The 27,525-nt window shown below is 40.6% G+C and overlaps 1 protein-coding gene across 1 annotated transcript in view; it reads left to right on the forward strand.

Annotated features, from left to right (window-relative positions):
• The first annotated feature begins 220 nt into the window (after positions 1–220).
• The window catches only part of OGFRL1 (opioid growth factor receptor like 1), a 79,098-nt gene continuing 51,793 nt past the window's right edge, over positions 221–27,525 (forward strand). The window contains exons 1-2 of the mRNA XM_071741604.1: positions 221–676; positions 7,990–8,101. The gene's annotated coding sequence lies outside the window, so the exon portion shown is untranslated. The remainder of the gene's footprint in view (positions 677–7,989; positions 8,102–27,525) is intronic.

Raw genomic sequence — 27,525 nt, forward strand, 5'->3', positions numbered from 1 at the left:
GACCCCCCCTGCCTGCCGCGCCCGGACGGCGGTCGCCCGGGTTCACCGCGCTGCGCGCCAGGGTGGGCGGGCCTGCCCGGCGCTCCCCGCCCCATTGGTTCACCCTGGGGGACTCTCTGAGCTCCCCGGCGCCTCATTGGCCGGGGCTGCCCCTTTCCCCCTGAGCTAATTGGTGGAGCGGGACGGGATCCCCCCGGGCGGGGGCGGTGGCTCTCGGGCGCCGGGCGGGGGCGGCGGCGGGTTGGTCACCTGCGGCCGGGGCGGCTGCGCTTCTCTGGCCCCGCTGCGGCGGGATGGGGGTGTCCAGGCCCCGAGGAGGCGGCACCAGGGGCCCGCGGCCGTCAGGGGAACGGCCTGGGGGAGCCGGAGAAACAAAGAACATGGCGAGGGGAGGAGGAGCCTGCGCCCCCTCCCCCCCCCCGAGAAGGGCGCTCCGGGGGCGGACAATGCCCGGCCCGGCCCGCCCCGGCCGCGGCGGCGCCTAGGGGCGACTCGCTTCCCCCCGCCCCTTTTCTCCGCCCCTGTGGCAAGGCCCGGCGGGGGCTGGGCCCGGTCCCCGCCCCGCCGGACGGGACGGGTTGGAGGCGGTGGCTGGGAGCGGGTCAGTTGCCTGCAGCAAGTTTCGTCCGGAGGGGAAAGTTGGGCCCAGCGTCACGGCTCGGCGGGACTCGGGCAGGTAAGGAACGGGCGCAGCGGCCGGCGAGCCCCCCGCCTGTGTCCGGAGCACCTGCGGGAGCCGGGCCGGGCTGACCGCTACGTCCGTCGCTCCCGGGCAGGCGCCGGCCGCAGGTGCGGCGGGACGGATGGGACGGGCGGGACGGATGGGACGGGGGGGACGAAGCTCCGGCAGCGACCGGGTGGGCGGCCGTTCCCGGCGAGCTCCGGGGGGCCGGGGGCGGTCAGGCAGCCGCAGGGGCTCGGAACTTTTTAGAAACTTAGAACGCCGCTCGCCCCGTTCCCTGTCTGCGGGATGTCCTGCCGCTGCCCGGGGCACCCGGTCCCAAACCCGGCGGGGACTGTCCTCCGGTGCCGGCGCGGGTACCGCCTGGAATACTCTTTCTAAAATTGCGTGGAGTTAGACCTACCTGTGGAGAGGGGTTGGGGCCGCTGATCCTCGGAAGGCGAAACTCTCCAGCCCGTTTTCTCGCAGCTGCTGAGTGCGACTCTCCGCCGGTCTGTCTCAGCCCTCATGTAATTTTTCAGCTCTGCTCTTAAATAAATACAGTATATGTCAGGATAATTATAGTAGTGTTGTGAGGACTTGGTCGGGGTTTTGATCCTTTTGCTTTCTTCTGAGATGAAGAGGTTTTTTTTGAACTAAGAAATGATTTGAGCATCAAGTTTGAGAGGCGGTTTAAGTAGATCTGTTCTGAGCGTTCAGCTTTTCAGCATGTTTTAAGATGTCTTGAACTTGAGTTACCTGAGGTTTAGATTTCCAGAAACCTTTGGAAATGAAAAGATGTGTCACTGGTCTGACTAAAATCATGATTAATGTGTTCGTAATTAATTCTGCTACAGTCCCTCCCTCCCCCTCCTCCCCGTTATACATCCAGGCAGCTCAGTTGCATATCAAAAGCCTATTCTCGTTTTCATGTAATAAATTATTAGACTTTCAAACTGTTCTTGCTCCTTTTCCTTTCACTCACACACTGAACAGCTGAAATGAAATTTTGGGGAGAGGGAGAAGAGTGGATGTGTGTACTTAGTTAGACACGAGCAGTTAAAGACTGCTAGCTTAGCGGTAGGGAAGCCAGGAACATAACCTGTCGAAGGTTAATTAGTTATCATATTTATATCTGCACATGTAAGTACAGGATGGGTAGAACTTTAAGGTGAAAGTGGCACATCAGCTTTGGAAGGCATCGCCCCAACTTAAGAATATCTCTTTAAAATGTGTTGACATTTAATTGACCTTTGAAAGTTCATTCTGTTAATCATACTCAAAGCGCTAAAGCTATGGTTGACTGATCTGGTGTTCCTACATCCAGCCGTGCTCAGCATATAAATTCTGCAGCATAATTGCTACTTATTGAGCAAGAGTTTCTTTTCTTCTCCGAAAATGAGAAAGTTTTGCTTTGCCTCGGGCTGGGTGCTAGGGGTAGAGTTGTGAATCCAAATGCTTTCCTGCCATCAGTTGTTGTGGCGGGTGTGGCCTCCAGCCAGGCAAGAAATTCCTTTGCTGAAATTGTGTTTTTTCTCCTTCCTGAGGCCGCAAACAGGGCAAGGTAACCTTGAAGGTTACTTCTGTGTCTACTGTGAGTCAAAACACAATGGCTCACTCTTTTCTTTTAAGCTCTTCTGAACTCCAGCTGTTCGGATGAAGAAAGCTAAGTTTCAGTAGGTCGATTGCAGAAGATAACTCCCTCTGCTTATCCTGCCCACACCCCCCCCTCTGAAAAAGAAAAGAAAAAAAAAGCCACCCTCTCCCCCCACCCCCCAACAAACCCAAACCACCACAGCTTGGCTCTTAAAGTCAAACCTAGTACCCCAGTGTTAAAGTGCACACTACTTGCTTTATAACTTTGTCCACGGCTTTGTTGTAACCAAAATGTAAATAGATTCTGAGAATGGAAACATTACTTATGAGGCTGCTATGGAAAGATCTAGGTAAAGATTAGTTTCTGTTATGTTCACTTTCTGAAGAATGTTTCCTGATGAGGTTAATATCACCAGTAATATTTTGTGTGTGTGTGTTGAGACTTCTTGTGCCTTATGTTGAATTTATAAGTGTCTCCATATCCTTGTGTGAAGTGAGGGAAATACTAAATTTTGAATGCAGTGTTTGTGATTCCTAGTAGAACATTAGCTCTTTGCTGTTAAAATTGAAAGCTAATTAATAGCTCTTATTCTTAATTGTAAGTCTACTTAGAAAGTTAGAGCCCTGACAGTGCTGCTGCACTTTTCTAGGCTATTTTCTTAATGCTGCTTTTGTAGCTGAAATCCCTGTCCCTTACTGTGAAGTCAGATGCGATGTTCAAGCTGTGTTTGCAGCCCAGGAACTGCCCTGGCTGCTCTGTAAGATACGGAGCTGTTAAACCCCAGGGGTGGGGTCATCTGAGGAAGCATTTTCATCAGGGCTGCCTCCAGCAACGTGCAAGTGCTTTCAATGCTAAAGAGATCCTATGCTTGAGTTTTGTTAATTGGAGTGCTATGGATGAAAATGCTGCATGGGATTCGTTTCACTGAATCTTCAGAATGCTGAATGAAGATAAAGACAGCGACCACACATCTGTACTTTCTGTACAGTTGACAGAAGGAGAAGGCAAAAAGCCCAAGGTAGCTTAAGGGCTGGAGCATGCAGATGTCTGCTGTGCAGCTGCTGTGATACCCAGTAGCCAAGAGGTGACACCTGCTCCATCTGTGTGACCCGCAGGGAAAGGCCGTGCAAGGTTTTCTCTGTCCACCTCAGAGGGCAAGGAGCAGAGTGCCTCAGGTGGCTAGCAGGACGTGTAGAGAGAGATCTGTCACTCAGCTCAGCTTTTATAGTGGCTTGAGTATAACTGGGTCAAGGTGTTGATCCATTGGTATTATTTGCAGTTGCAAACACTGCCCTGGAATGAGATGTCTGAGCAAGGCCCCCTTTTCCAAAGGCTCTTCACTAGGTCATCTTGCTGATTTGGAGGAGGGATTTGAATGTGTTGTCCTGCTCTGTGGCAGGGACTTCTGGGTTAAGCCTCTCCTGTTGAAATTGCTGGACAAAGCAATTGGCTTTGAAGCAAAGTGGCCTCACCACAAGGGCATAGGTGTTCAACTGAGGTAATGGAAGCCAAGGTTTGGATTGTGGCTGAGACAGACCTAGGGGAAATTGAAACCTGAACGCTTCTTGTCCTGGTGTTTATATTGCACATAAAGGTTTCTGGTGCAGCCGGTCAGTTCCCAACCTTTTGATTTTATTGTTAGGACAACAGATATGGAAGTTGCACTTTGAAAAGCACATTCCTGTGTTTCGATGGATTTGAGGACTGTGTGGAGGTTTGGATGTGTGGTACTAGTTTAAGCAGCATTTAGAAGGCTTCAGTGGTGATACATGTACCCACTGTCAGAAAGTTTTGTGCTTGAAGAGTAGTAGCAGCTGAGCACAGATGTTTGAAGTTTTATTCGTATCTAAAACTCTATCAGGCACCTAAATCCTTGAGGGTTAAGAATGAGAGGCTTATAACAGTGATGGTTGATGTTCTTTGCATCTGCATTCCTAGATTACGCTGAGGAGGATAATGTGAAGTCATTAACTGAAGATTATGGCATTGCATGAAAGGAATGTAATGTCAGGCCATAAATTAACAGAAACCGGAAAAGTTCATTCTCAGCTCCAGTTTGTTAATCCATCCATTTGCATATATAGCCCTTTGCACCAAAAAAAACTGGTACTGCACAGATGTACTTTTTATAATAGCAAAACTTACCACAGCAAGTAGATGATGCAAAGAAAAGTTCCTCCTTCTCTTTTAAATTCAGACGTGTAGAAAGTATGTTTTACATTATTCTCCAACAGTACTTTTGCCTGTGCCAATCTATGTTGAATAAAACACAATGATAGTGTAGTCTTAATCACCATTACTCCCACAAATACCTTTCTTTTGTAACCATCTAAAATTTTAAAGAACCATGAATTAGAGTGCAAATGTAGATGGGTTTAGTTGCATTTTAACATGCTCGCCAGTCACGGTGAATCCAAGCCATCCTAATGTGACATGGTTGACATAATCCCCAGGGGATTAGTTATTAATACATTATAATAAGAAAGTCTGGTGTTGCTTCGGTGTTTTCCTTCAATGACACATGCTCTAAATAACAGCTTTCATGGCAAGTTGATTTATTAACTTTCTATGAGTTTAGGCGACTGAGAGCTGTTCTTGGAGCTGTTGAGATGCATTCTAATAATGCTGATTTTTAGCTGACTATAAAAGCTGGGGATTTTCTTTGAAAATAAACATCAGAAAAGTTTTTTGGATAGGAAACTATTTCATAGGTGTCCTCCTGTCCCTGTTTCTCCTCCTTTTCTGGGATCCATCTTGCCAATTATTCTGCTGATCAGGAGCAAAATGCAGTTAACACCACTTGTTTGTGTCTGTAGAAGGCTGTGTGTGGGAAGCACTTAGAGTAGTTCTTTGTGACTTACACCGGAAATTTTGGGGTGAAAGTGGGAAAGGAGGATAATTTTAAGTTCCCAGTACCTGAAGCTAGGAGGAGGATTTCTTCTGTCTCCTTGTGCCCTCAGTTTAATGCTTTTTAACTTGGGTGTTTCCATATGCATGTTAGTCTCTTGCAGCTTCTGCTTCTGGAAAGCTGGGAGGAAAAACCTCTTCACACTGATAAGCATACAGGTTAAGAGAAAATTTCAAGTGTAACATTAATGAGATTCAGGTTTGTGGCTCTGTCAGTATGGTGTCAGCATTTTATCCTGTAGGTCAGAGTATTTAATTACAAACTGTGGAAACAATCAAGTCTTTAACTACCTTGAGGATGTTGTTCAGCCTTATTCTGTTCCCTCACACCATAATCCTGGTCATACCCAGGGAAATGGAGGCTGTTGGATTTCATTGAAGAATGGGACTTGAGTAGGTGTATTGTCCCAGTCTGTTTTTTCCAAAGGTTTATGCATTTGCTGCACATGAACTCTAGTTTTATTCTTTAAATGTTGCTGTTGTGTTTTACTTGCATAATGCCATGAATAAACAAGCAGTTTCAGAATTACTTTAGCACAGGGTGGTGTTAATGAAGTTGCATTCTGCACACTTTTTGTGGATGTGTTTCTCAGCATTGTAACCAGAAGTTCTCTTGCTTCTAGAACTAATTTCTGGTAATGTTCCAAGTCCCTTTGGGGCAAGAATAATCAATGCATTGCACAACCTAATAGGTAAAAAAGTATAAACTAAAGCCTTGCAGACTCTTCTGCAGTGTCTGGGGCTTGTGTGGTTCACTGTGGAGCACATAAAGTAAAAATAGTCTTGTGGTCTGAGGCTGTATTTGCTTTGATCTACTGGAGATGAAGGACAAACATTATAGTTGTGATAATTATTTGGAGAGTCTTTATGTCCCAGTTGTGTCTTTGAGCTCTGTACAAGGGGAGGAGCAATGGAAAGAGAAAAAGGCCTTCCCTGTGTTTGCAGAGGATTTGGGATGGGTGCTGTGCCTTGGCTATGGGCAAGTAGAACTGATTCCTGCATTGATCAACTGACCCTGAAATCAGAAATACCAGGGTAAACTTGCAGAATGTGATGTGGAGGCCATTGGACCAACACAGGGGTCAGAGTTCATTTCACTGCTTTTCTTCAAGAGTACAGGAGAGTATTAAAATACATTCCTCTGAGGCGTGATTTCAGAGCAAATTATGTATCCTGAGTAAAGGACATAAGAAAAGTAACTACTGAGAAAGTGCAAATACAGGATGAAGATGTCCTAGAAATTCTTAGAGGATGTATGGGCAGAATTTGGTGTTGGAAGATGGTTCTGGTCAGCCCAAATATTTGTCAGGTTCTTTGTGCAGGTTCTTAGTTATGGGTCACATGCCACTTGTAGCGTGTCCTCTGTGCCAGAGGCTTCCCTTTCAATGTGGGCAATGAGGCTGAGAAAGTTCTGTGCTGTAGGTAGTTGGTTCACCCTCTTAGATCTAAGTAAATGTTCTTTGCTAAGCTTGGGGGTTGGTATGTTACGCTCTCTTCAATAGCTCCTCTCCCAAATAGCAGTGAGAAGGACATTTTGCCATTGGGGTGGTTTTGTTGTCCAAATATGTGCTCTATTCTTATGTGTACCCAGTACACCTTCTTTGTGTTTACCTGAAACAGAAAACCACTAACTTAAGGTGTTCTGTGTTGGAACTGACCCAGGGATGCATACTTAGCACAGCTTCAGGCCAGTCACCTGCTCTGCTCCACAGTGGAACAGAAGGGCCATGGCTCTTCTGCCTGTTTGGCCTTTTGCATCAGCTCTGAACCACCTGTGCCTTACCCACTTCTGCCAGCTGATACAAAAGCACAGTTGAACCTATCGCACCTTCCTTTCTTGCCAGTGTTTAAGATTTGTGGGCTTCACAGTGATGTCCTCGTGTTCTTGAAACTTAGAGTAATAAACAACACTGTACTCTTCACTGATTCTGTAGCAGAGCATAAGTAATGCTGATACCCCTCCTTAGCCTTCACTTGTTGCTGGAACTGGTTGATTGATAGAGAAGATGTGTTTCTGAAAGCCATCCTCAGTCGTGTGGTCACGTACAGAACAGTACCTTCAAAAGGTGTCAAGATTGGAAATTTATAACTAATATATTTTAAGTATACACATTTCAGTTAATAAGCTCTTACTTACTGTCTTTCTTTTACTTCCCTTTTGTGCTCATAACATTTCAGAACTGTCACGTGTGTATCCTCCTACTACAGATAGGTTTACTTTAGGTCTTGTTACTGTGTTCTTTCTGTGCTCTTCTCAGTCTCTTTATTTCTCTATTTCTTTGAGGGTTTTTGTTTTGGTTTGGTTTTTTCCTAATAATCTGATTCTGTCTTGTGTGTCTGGCCATCCGTCCACCTACAAAAGGGTTCTGTATGTCCATTTTCTCCAGAATGAGTGTGTGAATAAGTTCCTTCTCTGTCCTAAAAGCTTAACAGGGAGGACTCAGGGGTTTTTGCTTTTCTGAAGTGACACGCAGTCTCAGATTTGTTGCATGGTTGCTTTTTGTTGTGTAGTCCGTACGTTTCTTAAAATAACAGGTTGTTATATCTGTCTTTCGGATTTTTAACTACTTCAGCATGGGTTCTGAATAATTATGCTACTTTGGCAGTTAGCCTTTAGCTACTCTAATTGAGAGGCAGCTGCATTCAGGAGTAATGTGTCACTTTGCACACATTGAAAGTTTTAAATGTCTATAACAGAAAAGGACACAGTTCTAATAATGGCTGTTAGAAGCAATCTGACTTCTTGCAGGCAGTCTTAATAATGAGAACTATGTGATCTGAACTTCTGGAATTACAATAACTTCTGTTGATGTGTGTGATACAGATTCCTGGAAATCTGAGGACCACTCTTCAGTGACTGAAGAATGCAATTCTCCCTGGAGGTGTGGGTGTCTCACATGAAGGGGACTGAAGTGGGATCAGCTGGTATCCAAGAAGTAAGTTGTTTTCCTCAAGATAAATTTCTACTGAGGTGGACCACAGTATTCATTCATCTTGGTGTGTTAAATGGTGATTAAAATTCCCAATGATTAGACACTGAGGAGAGACTCTTGGAAAGAGGCTCAAGAAAAAGTACTACATGTTGTTCATACTTTTACTTTACATTTTGACATCTCTTTCCCAAACGTTTGGATGTTCTCTGTCTAATCAGATGCACAGTTTCAGCTGCTTGTCTGCAAGGGGACCCTGCTTCTCAAGGCATTTTAGGGTGAGTTCAGATGCAGCTGGGAGACTCGAATTCATCTGAAACAGTTGATAGGAGATATTCATGCTGTATCAAAACAGCTGTGAACTTGAGTTCATATAAGTAACATCTACTTAATCGCCAGTGACAGGAAAAGCAGGAATAATTTTTTCCCATATTTTAAGGTTTTTGACAAGAAAATTTGAAAATGCATACTACAAAGCAAGTTAGGAAACAATTGCCAAGAGCTGTTTTTTAAAGTTCAGTACGTCTTTGAATGTTTATTTTTATCCATTGGTACTCCACTGTTATTCTAATATGACTAAAACCTAATTTACCTTATCTGTATGGAAGGTGATATGAAATGTAGAGGCCCTCTTTTTGAATTTTAGCAGCACGTGGAAAATTCTTTTTAGTTTCTTTATTTTTGTTTGTGTTTTTTTTTTCCTTTTTCATTATCATCAATAATCCATTCATCTGGCTTGAAAATTTCAGCAGTGTGAGAAAAAAACAGTTGTTTTTTTTTTTTTAATCTGGAGAATGCTTAAGCACCAGCAGTTTGCTCGTTTCTGTTTCTGTGACATGAAGTGTAAATTTATGAAGACATTGAAAAGTTAGAATGTTGTTCCTTTTTCCTTACCTGTATTTGTTCAAAACCTTAGCAGGATGAGCATGTATCAAGCCCTGTAGATTGATACTTTAGTCTGGGACATTTTCTACCTAAACATCTCTCTAAGAGTACTGTACAAATTAAAAAGAGAGCAATAAAGATAACTGGTTCCATTCTCTTGCCTGACAGTCTATACTGTGTGATAAAATGCCTCACAGTGTTAGATTGACCTTGTGCTGACTGTCAGGCAGATATAATCTGTTTGATGTCCTTTAAAAGTGGAAAGGAAACCATACATGGAGTGGAATTGCACACTGTTGCTGACATAATATTGTTAATCTAATTGATTCAAAGTAATAGGATTTTATAGTCTCCCTACTTCTTCCTACTTCAGGTTGTGGGTACTAAACCACTATATTTACAAATTAAAGGTTAATCTCTGTTTCATGGCTAGGTATAATTAAGCTGAAATATTTTTATTACACAATAAATGATTTACATCTAAGGATTTTTTTTGTTGCTTTTTTTTCTTTTTTCCAGTTCATGTCTATTGTCTTGAGGGGTGACTATTTGTGTTTTTCTTAGCTGGCTTATGATAAATAAGATGGAACTTGAGAGAAGAGGAGCTGCTTTTTCCTTTTTTCAAAAGTATTGTTTTAAGAAATACATTTTCTTACCCTCCTGTCCTTTAGTAGTCCTCATGCAGGGATGTCAGTGCCTCCTTGTATTGGCAACTTTGTAAACTTGAGCACCTTGCTGAGAGTTTCATAGCTTGTCATAGTAGCTCTGCAGAGGAGAGGGTGAGTGGATCCCGTGGCTCTGGCGTGGTATATAGATGCCAAGTGCTAGGAATTCCTGGAATGTTGAGTTGTGCAGCACTGATAAAGTTTGCTTTGTTTCCCAAGTGACTTGACCCATTGAGAAAGCCTGGTTCCCTAGGAAGCTTTAATAGCTCAAAGTTGGTATTGAATAAAGGGAAAGGCCCCAACATAATTCTGCTTGTTTTCACCTGCTGCCTGAAAGATTAATTTTCTTAACCTTAGTATAGAAAATATAACCCTGAGTTTTGAAAATGATTTATAGAGACCCTTCACAGTTATCAGTTTGAGTAAATATGCTGCAGGCTTTTGTGTTCCAGCTACATTTTTTTCATAACCTACTCAGTTTACAGTGTGGTAGTTTCATTTGGGGGCAAGAAAGCTTTTCAAGGAAAAAACACCTTCTAATTAGAGTGATATAATCACTCTGCTTGCCTGCTGCGGTTTCATATGACTTCAGAAAAATAGTTTAGTGATTAATCTTTAATTTTCCCCATCATTAACTTAATAAGGAAACAGGAGATAGAATGAAAAACAAACAGCAGAACTGTACAACCAGGACATTATTATGCCAGATCTTTTTGGCTTTTTCATTAGGTGAGAAATGCCATTCTGCCAAGTGTAGCAGCAACTGTTTAGCTCAGATAATTTGTGGAAATCTTCTCACTGGTTTGAACTTCATTGAAGCCTTTGCAGAGCTTGCTACACAACTTCCTCCTCCTTCCCCACAGTCCCCTGTGGGTTGCGTGGTTTTTTTCCACAGTTTTATTTGGAAGCAAATAGTGCATAAGCTAACTTTTAATATCACATAATTCCCTCACATGCACTTTTCTGTGGGGAAGGAAGCCATCCTAGACTCTGTAGTGAAATACCTTTATAAAAAGAAGGGTTTGGTTCTATTTCCGTGCTGGTTGCTATCTTTAGTCTCTGTGCTGATAAGTGAACTTAGTTGTGGAGTAGTGCAGTTTCTGTAGTGAGCAAAACAGGATTTCTCTAGTCTCTTGGCAAACAGAACAAATACAGCAGTGGAAATAAGCTGCTCTTTTCATGTCTTTATTTTAATTCTTACTGGGTGTAAAACAGGCAATATAATAATGCTTGAAGAGAAAGATGCCTGGCTTTTTGCATGCGTTCCTCTGGAAGTTGTACTTAATTTCACTTAAATACTCACAAAAACAGTCCTGTGTACATCTGTGGGTAGCAGCACGGCAACAGAAGTTGTAGTGATCTTAACTAACTTGTTCGAAGGCCTCTGCATGTTAATAATATAAAGTAAACAGCTGAGGAATGTGTATTGCTGTTGACAGTGAGCGACTGTAAACATCCTCGACTGGAAGCTGTGAAGCAGCAGATGGGGCTTTCAGTCGGATGTTTGCAGCTGCCAACTGCCACAGACGTCAAGAAATGTTTGACACCTAAAACATAATTGTCTGTTTAAAACTTATATTTGGTTTATCACAGACATATAAATTCAGGCCAAACGTTTTCTACATACTGCCTAATCTTTCTTGTGATGTCTGAGTTTGAATATCTAGAAGTCGTCCAATCTCTGTTAGGAAAAAGAGGAAAAATGGAATCAATTAGGTTGTATTTTTAACTGCAGAATTAATTCTAAGTTTTCAGAGGTGAATTTCTGTGCAGCTTGCTTGGTTGTGCAGGTTGCTTGGCTTAATTTCTAGATTCCACTGCAAAGTTTTTAGGAGATAATTTTGCATGTTTAGCATCTCTGCAGTGTCATTTAAAATTGAAATCCTGAATGTTGTAGGAAGCAATCACTTACAAGAATTATGGAAACTGGAAATGAACCAATTAAAGTAACTGTGGGGAAAAAAAAGTATATCTAAGAAAAAATTACTGGAGAAGGCCCAACACTGCAAAATGATGAGGAGACCAGGGAGTTGGGACATGTAATATGACTGAGTTCACCTCTGACATATCACAGCATCTCAGCTGTTCCAGTGGTTCAGTGATCCTCCTCCCTCTTCCCTTTCAAAAAAAAAAAAAAAAGGGAAAGAGAGAGGAGGAAGTGTTAAGCTGATTCATACTTTTCTAGAAGGCAGTTGAGACAATTTCAAGATTCCAGTCCTGCCAGCTAGTTTTATGTGTGGGTGGACCCCTGTGCTTAAATATGACCCCAGGACATTGAGAGCATTTTATGTGATTGAGGTGGTATTTAACAATGATTGCTATCATACCAGAAAAAGAGCATTGAGGTTGTAGCACGTAACTGACTTAAGTTGATACTGGAAGCACTACTGTATTCACTCTTGAGGGAAGATATGCATCTTTTTGGTATGTATTTTAGATACCTACGCCTTTGGTAAAGAGAGTTTTGTTGTAAACTTGTTTTTTCTTGTTGTCAGTATCCTTGTTTTTCAAACATGCATGCATGTTCATAGGGCAGTATGAAGGAACATAATGTAAACATTAATCTGTCCCTTTACATTTCATGTATGGATGGATAACATAAGACTTTACATTTGTTTTGTTTTAAAAAAGGAACTTATGTCCTGGTCAGAGCTCTTATAAAACATTATTGACATGTAAGCAGCTAAAGCAGTATCTCCAATGTCAAGAGAGCATACTCTGTTTACTGAGGAACCTTCAGTAATCTGTGGTTGGCAAATAGCTTTGGTGTAGATTTGTACACTTGCCAGATTCACATTGTATTGTGTTTCAGTAGTGCTCAGAAGGCTTCTGTTAGGATTAGCACTATAAGTCATCTTGCATCCTTCATCATCTGTAGTAAGGTATGAGCTATCCCAACAAGAGACTACAATCTAATTCAAGGCCAATGGCATCAGAGTGAAGTGCAGATGATGTGGGCAGAGGACAAATGGGAAGAGTGAGAGGAAAAGCAGGAGGACAGAGCGACAGTCTGTGTGAGTGTAGGTGGCTTTGAGTTGTTTGCTTAGTTAAAATGGAGGAAGACGGATGATGCATCTTCTCAGCTGGTTATTTGTCTGCCTCTTAATATCTTGAAATGTGATGGTTTGGTTGGATGGTATGTGCATTTAAAGTTAGGACAGATGCTGATAAATCTGTGTTTTCAAGTTGGTCTGTTTTTTTCTAAGTACAGCAGAGGAAGCAGATGAAATGGGCAAAGGTTTTCAAAGCCTATTCTTGGAAATCCAAAATTCAAAAAAACTTGTAGTGAACTTGGAAGAAGAGTCGATATGATTACAACATTTGACTTAAAAGTATTGTAAACTTAGAGATGTGCTGATCAAATTCAGGGCCAAGGTAGACGCCAAAGTTAGGGCTTACATTTATTGTAGAAGAAGCTGAATTTTCTGATAGTATCTATGACAAAAGAGAAATGGGAATTACTGACAACAGTCAGGTTTTATTTGTGGATGATAGAGCTGGGTGTTAGTGTTGATTAAGTAGGACAATAATGAAGAGAGCTGTGGTCCAACAAATAACAAGTTTTTAGGTAATTGGTTCTGAAGCATTTCTGGGCTTAAAACTGGCTTTGCTGACAACCCAGAGAACTTGCTAAGTGACCTTGTCATGAAATTCATGGAACTTGGATGCACTTGAGAAACACTACCTAGGCAGAGGATTCTTGATATAATCTCCTCATCTGGAAAGCTTTTCTGTAGTTGAAGAACAGGATTGAGCAACAGAGAGAGCTTGCATAGGCAGAGTACTTAGTATCAAAAGCATTAAGTACCTCCTGTGAAGATTTACATATTGATAATATTTGTGCTTTGGGAGGAAATTCTTTCAATACCCATTCTATTACTCTTCTTCCTGAATTACATACTGTCTCAAAGTTCAGCATGTTTCCTCTTAGAAAATGTAGTAGTATGCTGGGACTGTTTTCTTCAGCCTCTAATCTCACTACATGCACACAAGGAGTTCTCTTCCAGAAAAAGAGTTTCAGACAAGTAACCCGCTCTTCTGCCAGCTACCTCGTAAAACCTGCTAAGGCTAAACTTAAGAAGAATTTGAAAACAGTGATCCTTAATTTCTGTCTGCAGTAGAAGCTGGCTGGTGTATGTTGTTTTACCTGGTACTTGTCGAGGTCACTGTCTTACTCGGAAGGCTGGGTCCTGCTTTTGGGTCCTGGCTTCCAGATTTGAGCAGGTCATCTCATCTCCTCTTTGCCTCTCTACTGAATTAATTGACTTATTCTTTAAAAAGCAATTTCCCTCCCTCTTTGAAAGGGAAGAGCAGTTCTTCTTTGATGGATCCTGCTCTTGACTGTGCAGAACTTCTGTCTGCCAGCCAGGCTAAGGGGAAGGTCAACCATTGCTACTTACTCGTGCGTGCTGCTTATGGAAATCATCTTTAAATTGATGGGGCAGCTGTTGGAAAAGGTGCCGTCCATCTGCCCAAAGCACTTCTTGTGATGAGAATACAGCTGATGATGTGAATGGAAAGCTTTCAGTACTGAGCTGCTGTTCCTACTCAAGCCACACTCAAAACTGTAAATTGCTCAGATATGTGCTGTAATTCCTTGAGTGAATAGTGACAGTGTTTAAGAGCCACACTTCTTAGGGAGTTTTCTTTGTTAATGATATGTGCAGTAGGCATTATACAACGTGCTTGTTTTGTTTCAAAACACAGTATAAGGAGATGAACTAATACTGTAGCTGTTCAATAAATCTGAATTGGGAAGGATGATTCTTTTGAGTTGCATTGGGTGTATAACATTTTTCTCTTTAAGAAGGAATTTATGGACCAAGGTGCATAAAATCACTTTTTTTTTTTTAAATACTTGTATAGATGGGCTGTTTTGTTCTTTTTTGGTTTTTTGTTTTGTTTTTTTCTTTTTCCTAAAACTTCAAACAGTTATGAAACAAATAAAAGAACAAAGGATATGAGAAGGAAGCCACGTGCCATGCAGTGACATAGTGTTTTTCCAGATGATGGCTTGAGGCATCTTTATAGCTGTGATGTAAACGCAGCTTCTTTTATTTAACAATACTTCTCTTGATTTAATACGGATAGCCAGCATTTTGCTCCAATTCAGACTTCCTGTCATTGGTACTTGATTTTTCTTGGGAGTAAATTGGAGATATTTTCAATAACTTGTTTTGTGTTGCTGAAGATATTTTTCCTTCTCCCTCCCCTTGTATGCCCTTTCATTAAATACATACCTCCTTTGATAGTGCAGATCATAGAAAATGAACTCCAGAGCTTTTGCCGATAGCAAGATGAGAATATCACTAGAAGAAAGGAATATTGCTTAGGTTTTTTTGCAGTCTCTTCCTAGGCATCCAGGTCTATTTCAGACAATAGTTGGTCTTTCAGTGTCTTTCTGGAGGTGCTCTGAGCTGTTCTGTCCTCTTCATTCCACGCTTTTTTGTTGTTGTTGTCTTGTGTAAGGGCAGAAGATTTGCATCTAGCTCTCAGGATGCTGTGCAGAGATCTCTTTGCTTTTGTCAGGTCACTCATCTCTTTGCCTTCCCCTGACTCACCTTTATTCATTAAACACAACTTAAACTGCTTTCTTTTGTCTTCATGGCCATCACAGCTTACACATGTATTAACTCTCACATCTAGTTGTCCTGTAATGCTATTCTCCATTACTGCCTTGAACTTTTCTATCTTTTCTCAAGCTTTTCAAATGCTTTTGCTCGATTTCAGAAGTAAAAAGGCTAATCAGTCAACAGCCTTTCTAACTATTTTTTTGTAGTAAAAGCTTTGGGAGGAGTTTGTGCACTCTTCTGAGTGCAGCAGGCTGCTAAGAGATCTTGTTACAATAATGTTTATAGTACTTTTTTTTCCCTTGCCCTCATCACCTTCTGTATACCTTGAGAGTAGAATTAATATTTTCTTATTGCAGTGTTGATTTTGCAGAGTTGATAGCTGCATTTTTGATGTGTGCTGCTCTTTTAGTGGAAAGTGTTTTATTCTGTGCACAGTGATGAAAATACTTTGCATCCTCCAGAAAGGTTTTCACCATTCCTCAGAGCAACATGTATGTCCTTTATATATGTATTCATTTATGTAACTTGCAACTAATTGTAGTACGAAATTCTGTTCTAGGAGGCTAGGTACACTCTGCCTTGTATTTTTATTTGTGTGCATTTATATATGTGTGTACACATAGATGCATACATACATGGGGGAAGAAGAAGCAGCAAAGTGGGCTGTAGAAATGGTTCAGTTCTTTTCCACCTGTTGCCTAGATTTGTGCTGAGGAGAATAAACTAGCTTTGTTTGGTGTTCTACAGTTTCTTAATGCAATTAGGGTCAAACATGTTTTATTAATGTAGATGTTTATTTATGTAGATTTATTATGTAGATGTGTTTTATTTATGACATTATTCCATAAATATGTGCTCATCGGAAGCTTTTGCTCAAATTATTTTTTTTTTAAAAAATAAAGGAACTAAATATTTAGTTTCTTTACATTAAGAACAAAGGCTGCTCATTCTTTAGAGCAAAGATCTTAGTGTGTGTCACAAATTTAATGTATGGATGTTAGAATGAGCTGTGGAGTTCCTCTGTTTTGATTGTTGAAAGCCATGTAACCTTAAAGGCTTTTTGCATATCTGATGAGATTCTGGGGCTCATAACAGTGGTTAATTCTATAGCTATATAGTTGCTCATCATCAACATCCTGAAGTGTTTTCAAAACATATGGTGGTTTTTTTTACAACTGAAACTAACCATTGGGAAAATAACAGAAAACCTGAGATGCGTTTACAACAGTACTTATTATCTCCCCGAAACTGTATCTGCTATGAAGCTTTTTGGTCTTTTGTATGAATAGTAATGTCCTTTGAGACACTCCAGGCTATAATTGGAGCTTCTGTGTAATGCATGGAAAGCAGTCAAAGAAAGCAATTGAATTTAAGAGTTTAGGCTTACAGGGCAAGACCCAACTATGAGTAGTGGGGAAAAAAGTATAAAGCAGCACCCAAAAGCTCTGCAGATTTGACACATGCTAAACCTTCTCCAGCTCAGCTCTAAGAAGTTTGAGTGCAACTTCTCTAAGAAGTTAGCATTTTCACAGATATTTCAAAGGCACTGCTCAGACCTATTTGAAATGGCTGTATAAATTCTGTAGAGCTTGTTAGGGCTGTGACCCTGCAGATATAAAGCTCTGATCAGAGGTGGCCCCTGGAAATGGCATAGCCACTGTTTGGCATGTCACATAAATACAGGTATCTGAATAAGCTAAGTACCACAAAATGTCTATTTTCTTATTTTCTGAACAACTTAGGCTTCTTCACAAAGAGAAAAAAATAGGAATTAACTCTCTGAAAGTAAGTACGATGTTACCTTAAGGTGGGTTTGCGTAGTTGTCTTTGAATACTCTGTGAGGATCTAATTGTTCATGAAAGTTGGTAGGAAGTTACTAAGAAAAGGGTTCATATTGCTAAACTTAATACAGCTGTGCTGTAGTTAAATATGTCCATGCTGAGCTCTGTTTTAGGCTTATGTTAATAGAGGAGAGGCCTTTTTAAAGAACAATTTATAAGAATTATTTTAGATACGTATTTTGGAATGAGATGACTTGTCCCCAGTTGCCCTGCTTATTTCTGTCCTTTATCTTCAAAGTCAGTCTGGGATAACTAGCTCAGGTGTGACTGTCTTGGCTCATAGAAGTTCATATGTGGTCTGATGAATAGTCTTTTTCTTTCAAAGGAGGAAGCTCAAAAGGTAGAAAGCTTTTGAACAACACAAGGTGAAAGATGAAATACAAACAGAAAAAGTGGAGCACTCTAGAACGGCTTCCAAAAACCTTCTTAATTGTGGAAGAATCCCCAATCAAGGAATATAGCAGAGATAAAATGTCTGAGAACAGAGGTGGAAACAGCTCTTAAAAATACTCTTTCCCTTCCTCCTGCCACTAGAAGTCCCTAAATAGATTGCTGTCTGCTTTTATTCTGTGAATATAAATTAGCAGATAATGAAGCAATGTATGAAATTAGTAAGAAAATGACATGGATGAAGGGAGACAATTGGACAATTGGAGAAAGAAAGATACTGTTGGAGAAAGAAAGAAATTGGAGAAAGAAAGATACTGTTTTAAAATTAGAAACAAAAACAACTTTTATGTTGGTGCTCCATGACCAGGTAGGAGTTATAGAGGAGTGCTTAAAGACAAAGATATTTGGTAGATTTTCAGGTGTGTGGTTAAAAAGCTAGATTTTAGTCATACAAATGTTGGTGGCATTCTTTCCAATTTAACAAGCCAGGAGGATGTTTAACAACAGCTATTAAAATTTTACATGATTTACAAGATGTCCATAACTTTTATCAAGGAGTTAGAGAGTAATATGAGAAACTCTGTGGACTGCTAATCTAAAATTAGAGTACTTTTGATTAGAGATAGAAACTAAATTGTGCTGGGGTTTAGTTGACTGAGTAGAGTGTATGACTGCTTACAGGCTGTCAGCTCAACATACATTTGGACAGAAGTAATGAAATTGGACTTGGACCAAAGTGGAGAGTGGAGTAAATCATACTGGGAAACAGAGCTCATCTACTGTGTCATCTTTTTTATTTTATTTCTTTTTAAGTAGGGCAGATTAGTAGCCTCACAAAGGCTAACCTTTGTGATGTATTTCAGGATATTTGATTTGGCAACTGAAACATCCTGAAGGAAAAATATTTGACAGCATAAACTGTGTATCAGAGGGATTAAAAGTTCTTGAACAGACTTAAAAGTGTAAGTATCAATGGAGAATCATCATTGAGTGATGTTTCCCTGGGGTGAAGAGAGGCAGCCATTGATGCTTTTTATGTTCTCTTTGTTTATTCTTGTGTTATTGGTTCACCTAGAGGAAAACAGAGGTATTCCTGCTCACTTTACAAGTTAATTGAGTAGTGAAAAGGTGCAGTGAAGATGGGAACAGGTCATATAGCATTCTACTTCTATCTTTTAGGAAGCAAGTTGGTACTTTCTTGAATGCATCCAGTGTGTGTGTGTGTGTGTGTATACCTACACATTTCAAAATTAGAAACTTAGGACACATTTTATACTTGATCTCTGTGAAAAATGCATTGCATGTACTTACTGGGTAATGAGTTGAAGAAGTTGTAAAATAGATGTTTTTAAAAGGTAAAAGAAAACTATATGAAATATTATGCCTCCAGGATGAATTTGTATTACAAGAGTGAGGAGTTATAAAAATTACTATATAACCCTGGGTGGTATTTTGTGCTTTTCTCTAGCAGTATGTGCTTTGAGGATAATTGGACTTTGGCTATCACCCAGTATGTGTCTTCTATGCTTGGAAAGGAAAGGCAAGGTTACTGGCCTGTTGCAAGGTGGTGGGCAGTCAGGAGATGGTGCAATAGAGGGAGGTGTGAATAAGGAACATCTTGCTCAGGGAAAAAAAAAAAAAAAAAAGCATAAAACAAGCTAGTAAAGCAGAACATGTGGAATGGACAGACATGAGAGAAAAAGTGCCGAAACCTCGAAAACAACCTCTGCAGGTAATGCTTTTGAAATAGTTTGATTTTATCACTCTGGGTTCTGAGTTGAATATGTCACCGATGTACCTCTGAGCATCAGATCAAAAGCATTCCTGCCTGCATTCCTGCCTATTCCAGAGTTGGGATGGGAGTGCTGACCAGGGAGTCATTGTGAGAACAGCAATGTGGGAGGGATCAGCCTTTCACTAAAGGTGTCTGAAAGGGCTGTAACTTACTTTTTGAGGGAGAAACTGTTTTGATGCCTAAACTATGACAATGCTTAACGTCTTCTGAAAATCAGGCCTTCAGGAGTTATCTCCACCCAGTCAGGAAAGAGCACTGGTTTTGTGGTCTTTGATTCCTGAAGAGGATCTTCAGGGTCATGTTACGGCTTCCATTGGAAGATATTTTCAAAAGGAGTAGAACTTGGCTATATAAAAATAATACATTAAAAGTGTTGATTTAGAGTTGAGAGTTGTCTGTCTCAGACCTTAAGTAGTTGAGCTACGGATTGCTTTTAACAGGTCAGGGTACACCACCACTATAAGCTGAGGTTAATAGATCAAATTCCTAAGTCATTCGGTCTCTGATTCATCTTTTAAGTGTTGTTCCAGGTCTCCAAAGTAAGCCAAATTCTCTACAGCAACAAATGGTTCTACTTCTCCAAGCATACTGAACAAGTAAATAAGTCCAGCAAAACCCAAATGAAATTTGGCAAGCTAAAATACTGCTGGAAATAATTGCCAAAATTGCCTTGGCAAAAGCTCTTCTCTGTTTTCAGTGGATTTGGAATGAAATCAGACAAGATCTCAGCTCTCTCTCCATGGGAACCTTGTGACTCTTAAATATTCCTACTATTGGGTGAATTGTGTGTGCGAGTACAGTGTGTAGACACACTGGGTGCAGGATGATTTCCTTGCACGGCATCCCTTGTCTTGAACTGTGAAAACTGGGTTATAGCTACATTAGCAAAATCATTCAGATGCTTGTTAAATAAACAGGGAAGGGGAACTATGTCTGTGTATAAACATTACAGTGAAAGGACGGTGCTTTCTCCAGTGTGTTTAAAAGTTCTGTCCAAGTCTAGCCTTGGTGAAGGACTGTTGACAAGAACAGTCAAGAGGGTTTCTGGGTTAGCAGCCAGGAGATTAATGATCTTTTGTTGGAAACTAATCCCAGAGATGGAAGAACCAAAAATAATGGAAAGAAGTCTACAGTAGTACAAGCTGGTGATTTGGTTTACTTTTTTCCTTCAAAATTCATGTGGTGCTGGTAATAGCCCAAATACAGGTCAGATGCTATGGTTTCAGTTTCAGCTGTTTGCTAGCAGTAGGGAGCAAATAGCTTAGGGTGTTAGTTAAGCTTTCTAGGTGTATATGTGGTGATGAAAAAATTTAGGGGAATAGAAAATAGGATTTTTACATTTTGCTCAAAAAGTAAGCAGGTAAAAAAACCCAACAAACCTGCTGTAGATGATCATCGATTTATAGAATGGTTTGGGTTGGAAAGGACCTTACAGATCATCTAGTTTTAATCCCTCTGCATGGACAGGAATACCTTCCACTAGGCCAGGTATAGAATTGAGGGCAGGGTGTGAATAAATAGACTGTAAAGAGAGCAAGAAAACTGCCATGGAATTTGAAATCTGTTACAGACCTTGTTTCTTTTCCTATTTATTTCCTAATTTTGCATTCCTTACCTGATAGAACAGAATTTTCAGCCTTTGCAAGATGCTAGAGTGGCCAGTAATGTCTAAGATGGATGTTCAGATACTTAGATACCAAAAATTAGACAGCATCTCCCTCTGGAGGTTTTTAAAGGCATCTCTGTATGTACAGGGGAATTTGTACTTACTTTAGGATGACTGCATCATTAAGTTCCCAAACACTGGAATTATTTTGGATACTCTAGTCACACTGCCCTGCATGTTCAGTAAAAACACAGTATATGACAGAACCAGCCTGACTGAATGGGAGAACTGAACTGTTAAGTTTGAGTGGGTTTTATACACCAAACTAAAGAAAAGTTGATTAGGTGGCTGTTGCTGGCAGGTTATATAGAAGACTTTGGAAAAAAGTCTCTAATCTAATCTTCTGGCACATGAATAATGTCTGTTGACAAGGCAGACTGTGTACACCTGAAGGGGAGCACTCAGGCAGGCAGACATACAGCACCACTGTGCAAGCACTTTCATGAACATCCAACAGCCTGCTGGCAGTGGAAAAAAACCTGTATAACCACAAAAAAGTAGTAGACAAGCTTAGAACTAGGAAAAGAAACTAAGCCTGCATCCACAGTTTGATGGTTGGATCTAGAAGGTTTTGTTTGCAAACTACTTCTTGTGAGAACTAGCCTGCTGATTTTTGTAGCAGGGAGAAGCTCTGGAGGTGGGTGGCACCAGTCCAGGTCAGCACAATGATTCACAGCCCTGAGCAGGGCAACAGGATGCAATTTAGCAGCCTCGATGGGGGGAGGAGGCATGGAAAGTCTTTAAAATATTACTATTATTGCCAGGCCACTTACTTACAAAAACTCCTATGCAGGAGCCTGTCTCTGCCCTTATCTTCTGCTGCTGACCCTCTAGTTTCTTCCTTCCTGCTTTTCTGATGGCGCCTGGATATCCACATTGCCTCTGACTGATGCTGCTTTGCCTCATGTTTCCTACTAGCTGTGTCTGGCATTGTCATCAGGCAAGTTGTAAGGCAGAAGTGAAATAGGAACAAGAAAACGTGATGCCTTTTTCTCTTATGCCTGCTTGCCTCTTCTTACATATCAACCATGTGATGTTACAAGTTTGATCCACAGGCAAAAAGCATGACAGGAGCAGCTTATTGCTTCATTCTTGTGTTAGTAGCTGGGAGATTGAAAATGCTTCCATCACCAGATGGATTTAGTTTTCAAAAGTTTATAATTCTCATGAACTTTGTCAAGCTTAGAGTTTATATTTTTATATTCTGCTCTTGGATTATAGTTGTCTGTATTTATTTGTTTAAGTAGGGGGTACAGCATGTACTATTTTGATGTACTATTTTTGATGATCACTGTATTGTTCCACTTCCTTAAAATAAATAAAATAAAAATAGACTAATATGTAGCAGCATGCTACGTGGTGTAAGGTTGATCCTAATTAAACAGGGTTGTCAAAGTGCATGTATCAAGAATTACAAATAGTGCAGAACCCTTGTAAATACTGCAGCTCCACCTACCTTCAGACTGCCCAAACTTTGTGAAAACAAAGTTTTTCTGTGCATTTGAAACAAAATAATAATAATAACAACAATACTAAAAACACAACAAAAAGCATTCCTTTATTTTATAGTGGTACTACTTGGCCCTCTTTTATAAGTTAGGCATCAAGAGGAGAGGTGTGAATGAAAATACAGAGCTGTTGCTAAATTGGTACCTCTCAGTTCCTTTGTTCAGCACAAGATTTACTTTAACCACAGTAAAACAGATGTGGTTTTTAAAGAAACCTCTTTATTAAAGGATTTTTAAAAATGTATCAGTGTTTACTGCTTAATTCCTTCTTTGTTTGGTTTTTTTTTTTTTCCTCCTCACTGCTTTTGTTCCTAAGTATCCAAAACTCTCCTATCACTGAGATTGCTGTTTCTGTAAACACTGTCCATGGGCTGGCTCTGGGACTCTGTTTGTTGAGATCATGAGTTGGGAGACTCCCTTCCAATGGAGGAAATGGGCTGATGCATTAAGCTCTGGCAGGAGATTGTTCCCATCCACAGAAGCTATATCCTTTGAAGGAAAACAACCTGGATTCACGCCACAGCGTGTCTGATGTTAATGAGTGGGAGAAGCTGGGTGTTCAGTGCCTGCTTCTGCTAATTCAGGGAAGGAATGAGAAAACAAAGTGGAGTTTGATGGTATTTAAATGTGATACTTAATCATGCTAGCACATGGAGGGAAAAGCTTTGTGTTGCGGTGGTGGTAGGGAGGAGCTATTGAATTTACCTGAAATCTATGCATTGAGAAGAGCCAGATCAAATGAGACCTGGCCCCATACCTGGTTTCAAATACATCATCTTTGCCAAAACAGAAACCTCAGATGAGTTTCTGTAAAACTGAAGCCCTGCTTGCTTTTATCCCACAGAAACTGTTGTTTAATATAGATGTGCAACTTGATCTTGGGTTGATCACGTACCATTGTGATGAGCTGAACTGAAATCCTAAGAAAGAAGTTTTAAATTCACTGCCTACTTGGGAGAAAAAGTATGTTCAGATGAGTTTTGTTACTATCTTTATTTTTAAGTGGTGAGTTTAAATGCTCTTTTAAGTTTCAGGGTTGCTGCTGCTTCAAGAAGTACTATTATTACTCTCACTGTGGTTTTGGAGTTGCTAATTTGGCATCCTGAGCCTAAAATGAGTTAAACTCTAAGTTGTCAGTCAGGTGTTCAGTGTGACTGCAGCAGACAGTGGTGCTGAGCACTGTGTTGTCTGTGAGATCCCTGATATAGTTCTGGTTCACAAAGGGAAGGATGTACTGGCGTGAGCATGGGGCAAGGCAGCACTGGTGGGGCTGGTGAGCCAGTAACATCAGTTTGCTACTTAAATCTTTTTTTGTAGGCAGTGTGAGGAAAAGAGGAGTAAGGAAGATTGTGAGGGAGGCTGTGAAGTTGGAAATTGCATTTCTGTTAAGATGTAATAGAGAGCACAAATGGAATTATAATGTGAGGAGCAGAAGCTGACATCATGTGATACGTGGAGGTAGAGAAGATGGCTTCATAAGGGGAAAGATGATTCTAGACTTTGGTAGGCCTAGACCATGACAGTAGCTGCTGTTAGATTCAACTGAGAAGGGGCAGCTGTAAGAGGATTTAAAGGGACATCTTCATATGCTGTTCATTCTAGCAGTAGTTTTCTGCATATGTTACAGTCACAGCAAGATTTTTGCTTTTTCTTTATTCAAGAACATTGTGTAAAAATGAATCTTTGAGGGAGGGAAGTTAAAAGAGAGAAACTGTGGGCCTAAGGGGTCTCTGATCAATTGAAAGGCATGAAATTTAGGTTTCATGCATAAAGAATCTTCAAGAATGGGTGTTTGGCTGGGTCTGTGGAGTTGCAAGCATTAATGATGTGTTTGAGTTGGCGGACATATTTTTCAGAAGTGATAGAGGGACACAGGTTTTGGAGTAGAGGCAGTTTTCCAGACCATGTTCACAAAAGTGGTAGTTCTTAAAAATTGCACAGTAGCTCACCCAGAGACTAGATGTCCAGAAGAGCTTTTCAGGATCTCTACTTTATAGACAAGTGGAGGATGTTCTGATAGAGAAGGGAGGAAAAAGGTAGCTGAGAACGAGACCAAGGTCTGGATCATCACAGAAGAGATCACTTAAAAAGCATGGGAATGGAAAAGTGGAAACAGCTATGGACATTGGCAAGAACACTGTTAGCTGAGTCAAACTGAAGTGAAACTCGAGGGAGCTTCTGTGCTTAGAGTTGAAAAGAAAATTTGGGTAGTGAATGAAGAGGTGAGAAAAGTATCCAAGATAGGGGAAATGGCTAAGGGATGGAAATTCCCACATAATGCATACATTTCCATAAAACTTTCTTAAAATTCCTAAAAAAAGGCATGGTATTAAACACAAGTGAGTGAACAAAATTGTTTTAACATGGTGATAGTAACCATGAGCGTTTGCAGTAGGAAATGCTTCATGCGCTGCTTAGTTCTTGCTCTGTGAATTTAATAGCACTCTTCTACAAACAGCAGCAAAAAAAATTGACTTTACAAGTTGCTCAAGCATTGTGCCAAACCTCATTCCTACTTGTCCTCGTAAAAATGACAGCATTTCAGGTTGGCAATTGCCCTTTCTTCAAAGCATCTTTATCTAGAACTTTTCAGTAGAGGAATAAAAGATGCATCCATCATACCCCATCTTGCTCGGTCATGGAAATCCTGCCTTGTAACTATTGAAATGCCAACCTCTATCAAGTCTTGCAGCTTGAATGCCATTTATCACAGTTCATTCAGCAGCTGAGCTAACTGCCTGGTGGATGTAGAGGCAATGTTAGAGGCTAGCTGAATGTAATTAGAAAGGGATGCAAAAAAACCTATGAAGCTCCAGGGTGAACTTTTTTATTGAAAGATTTTAGGAAATGGAGTTGCACTAAATAGTAATTGCCTGTATGCTTTCTACTTAAACTTTGGTGCCAATGTGAAAACTTAAGTAAATTATTAAGTGAAGCTTTGAAGTTTTGCTCTTGCAAAAGTTGAAATTTTTCTTTACCTCCTTAAAAATTTGGAAGAAGTTACATTTCCTAGGGAAGAGGAGCCAGCTATTCTATTATTCTGGCATAGTGTACAAGCTGGTTCAGTCATGTAATTTTTATGCTAGCAATGTTCTTAAGATTTCCTGAAGAGAGTGTGACTGGAATAGTTCTGGTCACCTGGGCAAGTCAAACTCAGACTGAGCAAGCAACACATGTAAAACAGGTGCTTGGAGATGGATTTTGAATGTTGTGAATGTGCAAAAAGTGGATAAAAAATGACTTGCAGAAAAGCTGTTGTAGAAACAAGTGTTTACGTGTAGAGAATTTGTGGGAGAGAAGTTAAAAGAGAGAAACTATGAGCCTCAAGGGTCTCTGTTACAATTAGAGCCAAGACTGATGAATTACAAATTCCAGAGACTGCACATCAATTACGTCTTGTTTTAACCTGACAAAGACTTGCTGTTGTATGGATGAAAATAAGAATTGTGCAAAGGTTTCCTGATGAAACTCAAAAGCAAGGTGAAACACGCTTGCAGGTTTTATTTTTAATTATGTACTTAGTCAGGTTTGCAACAGAACTTCTCTTCCCTCTGGAAGCCTCGATCAGACTCCTTGGAGAGAAACTTCAGAGACTGCTTAACTCATCTGAATCAGGGAAAGTTTCTAGGGCTCAGTTTATATATAAAATTAGAGGCACTCTTTCTTTGCACGTAATTCTGATACCACGTTTGGTGGATTGGGGATTTGCTCAGAAGCAATTTACTTCAGATTTGTTTTTTGTGATTGCTGCTGCTCAAGTAGGTGCTTTGTACTCCATCTCCCCTCCAGAATTGTATAAGGTAAATCTAGGATGCTTCCTGCCTATCTGCTTTTTATTTCTCTTTTCCACATTAATATCCAAGTTGCCCAGCATCTATAGTTAGAAAACTTAAATGCTTTTTAAAAAAACTATGTATATTTGTATTTTTGCTGCACTTCTAAGAGCTTAAAACTTCAGTTGAAAGCTCAGACTTGTGCTAAAACCATTCCGTAAGGCATCTTTCAGTAAATTCTCTCCCTAGCCATCAGCCTAAAAAGTTCATTTTCTATTAATGTTTTTTAACTTAAAGTTTCCTTTAATTCTTTCATTTTCAAAGGTCTTTACATTGGACTGTAAGGATACTGTAAAGGGTGAGTGTCAGGAGGATGAAGCCAGGCTCTTCTCAAGAAGGGGTAATGGGTGCAAGCTGGAGCATAGGAGGTTCCCTGTAAACATAAGGAAAAGCTTTTACACTGTGAGGGTGACAGCACTGGAAGAGGCTGCCCAGTGAGGTTGTGGAGTCTCCTTCTCAAGACAAGTCTTGTAAAAATCCTCAGAAATGGGGAGAATGTGAAAGGGAGCCTCTGTTGTAGCACAAGGACAATCATACTAATGCTTGTTTTGCAGGAAATCTTTATTTAGCTTAGCAACTCGTTTTTAATTGTTCCTCAGCTCTGAAGCATAGTCTAAGGAGGCTAAAGCTTTGTAGGAACAGAGGAAATGCAAACGATGGGGGGGCTGGGGGTGGCAAAGACACAGTGCTATAGCTGGAGAGTCTGACAAGCATGAGGGAGGAGGGCATTGAACCTTAATTAGAGATTATTTAATATCAAGCTTGATGGCCTGCAGCAGTAGAAACTGATGCCTTATTCTTACAGCTTTGTTTTTAGTTTTGGTTTGTTGTTTTTTGTTTTTTTTTTATAACATGCAACTGAGATGATCTGGCAAGCACTAAGGGCTGCTTCTCTGTAGGAAACCAAGATTTTCTACTTTGTGTGACATTTTCCATTCAGGACTGATGGCAAGGCTGGGTTTGTGTATCTGGACAGTCGAGGAAGGGTGTGGGTGTGGATAAATAAATATCCTTATCAGCCTGGAGGGGAGAGTTAACTAGCAATTTTCTGGGCTGTGCTGACATCTGGTGGTATTTTATATAACTATATAAATATTTGAAATGTTTTTCATTCAGATACAGGGCAATTACCCATCTACACTCTGCTTGCTTTTTTCCAGCTGTTCTATTATATTTTGTGGCTTCTATATGGTGACCGTTCTCCCAATATCTGCTTAAGGCTGAGAGTACTGTGGTAAATTCAGAGACTACCTCAGTATTACTTTTCAATCCT

Source organism: Heliangelus exortis, chromosome 3 (genome assembly GCF_036169615.1).
Source record: "Heliangelus exortis chromosome 3, bHelExo1.hap1, whole genome shotgun sequence".
In the NCBI taxonomy this organism is placed as follows: Eukaryota; Metazoa; Chordata; class Aves; order Apodiformes; family Trochilidae; genus Heliangelus; species Heliangelus exortis.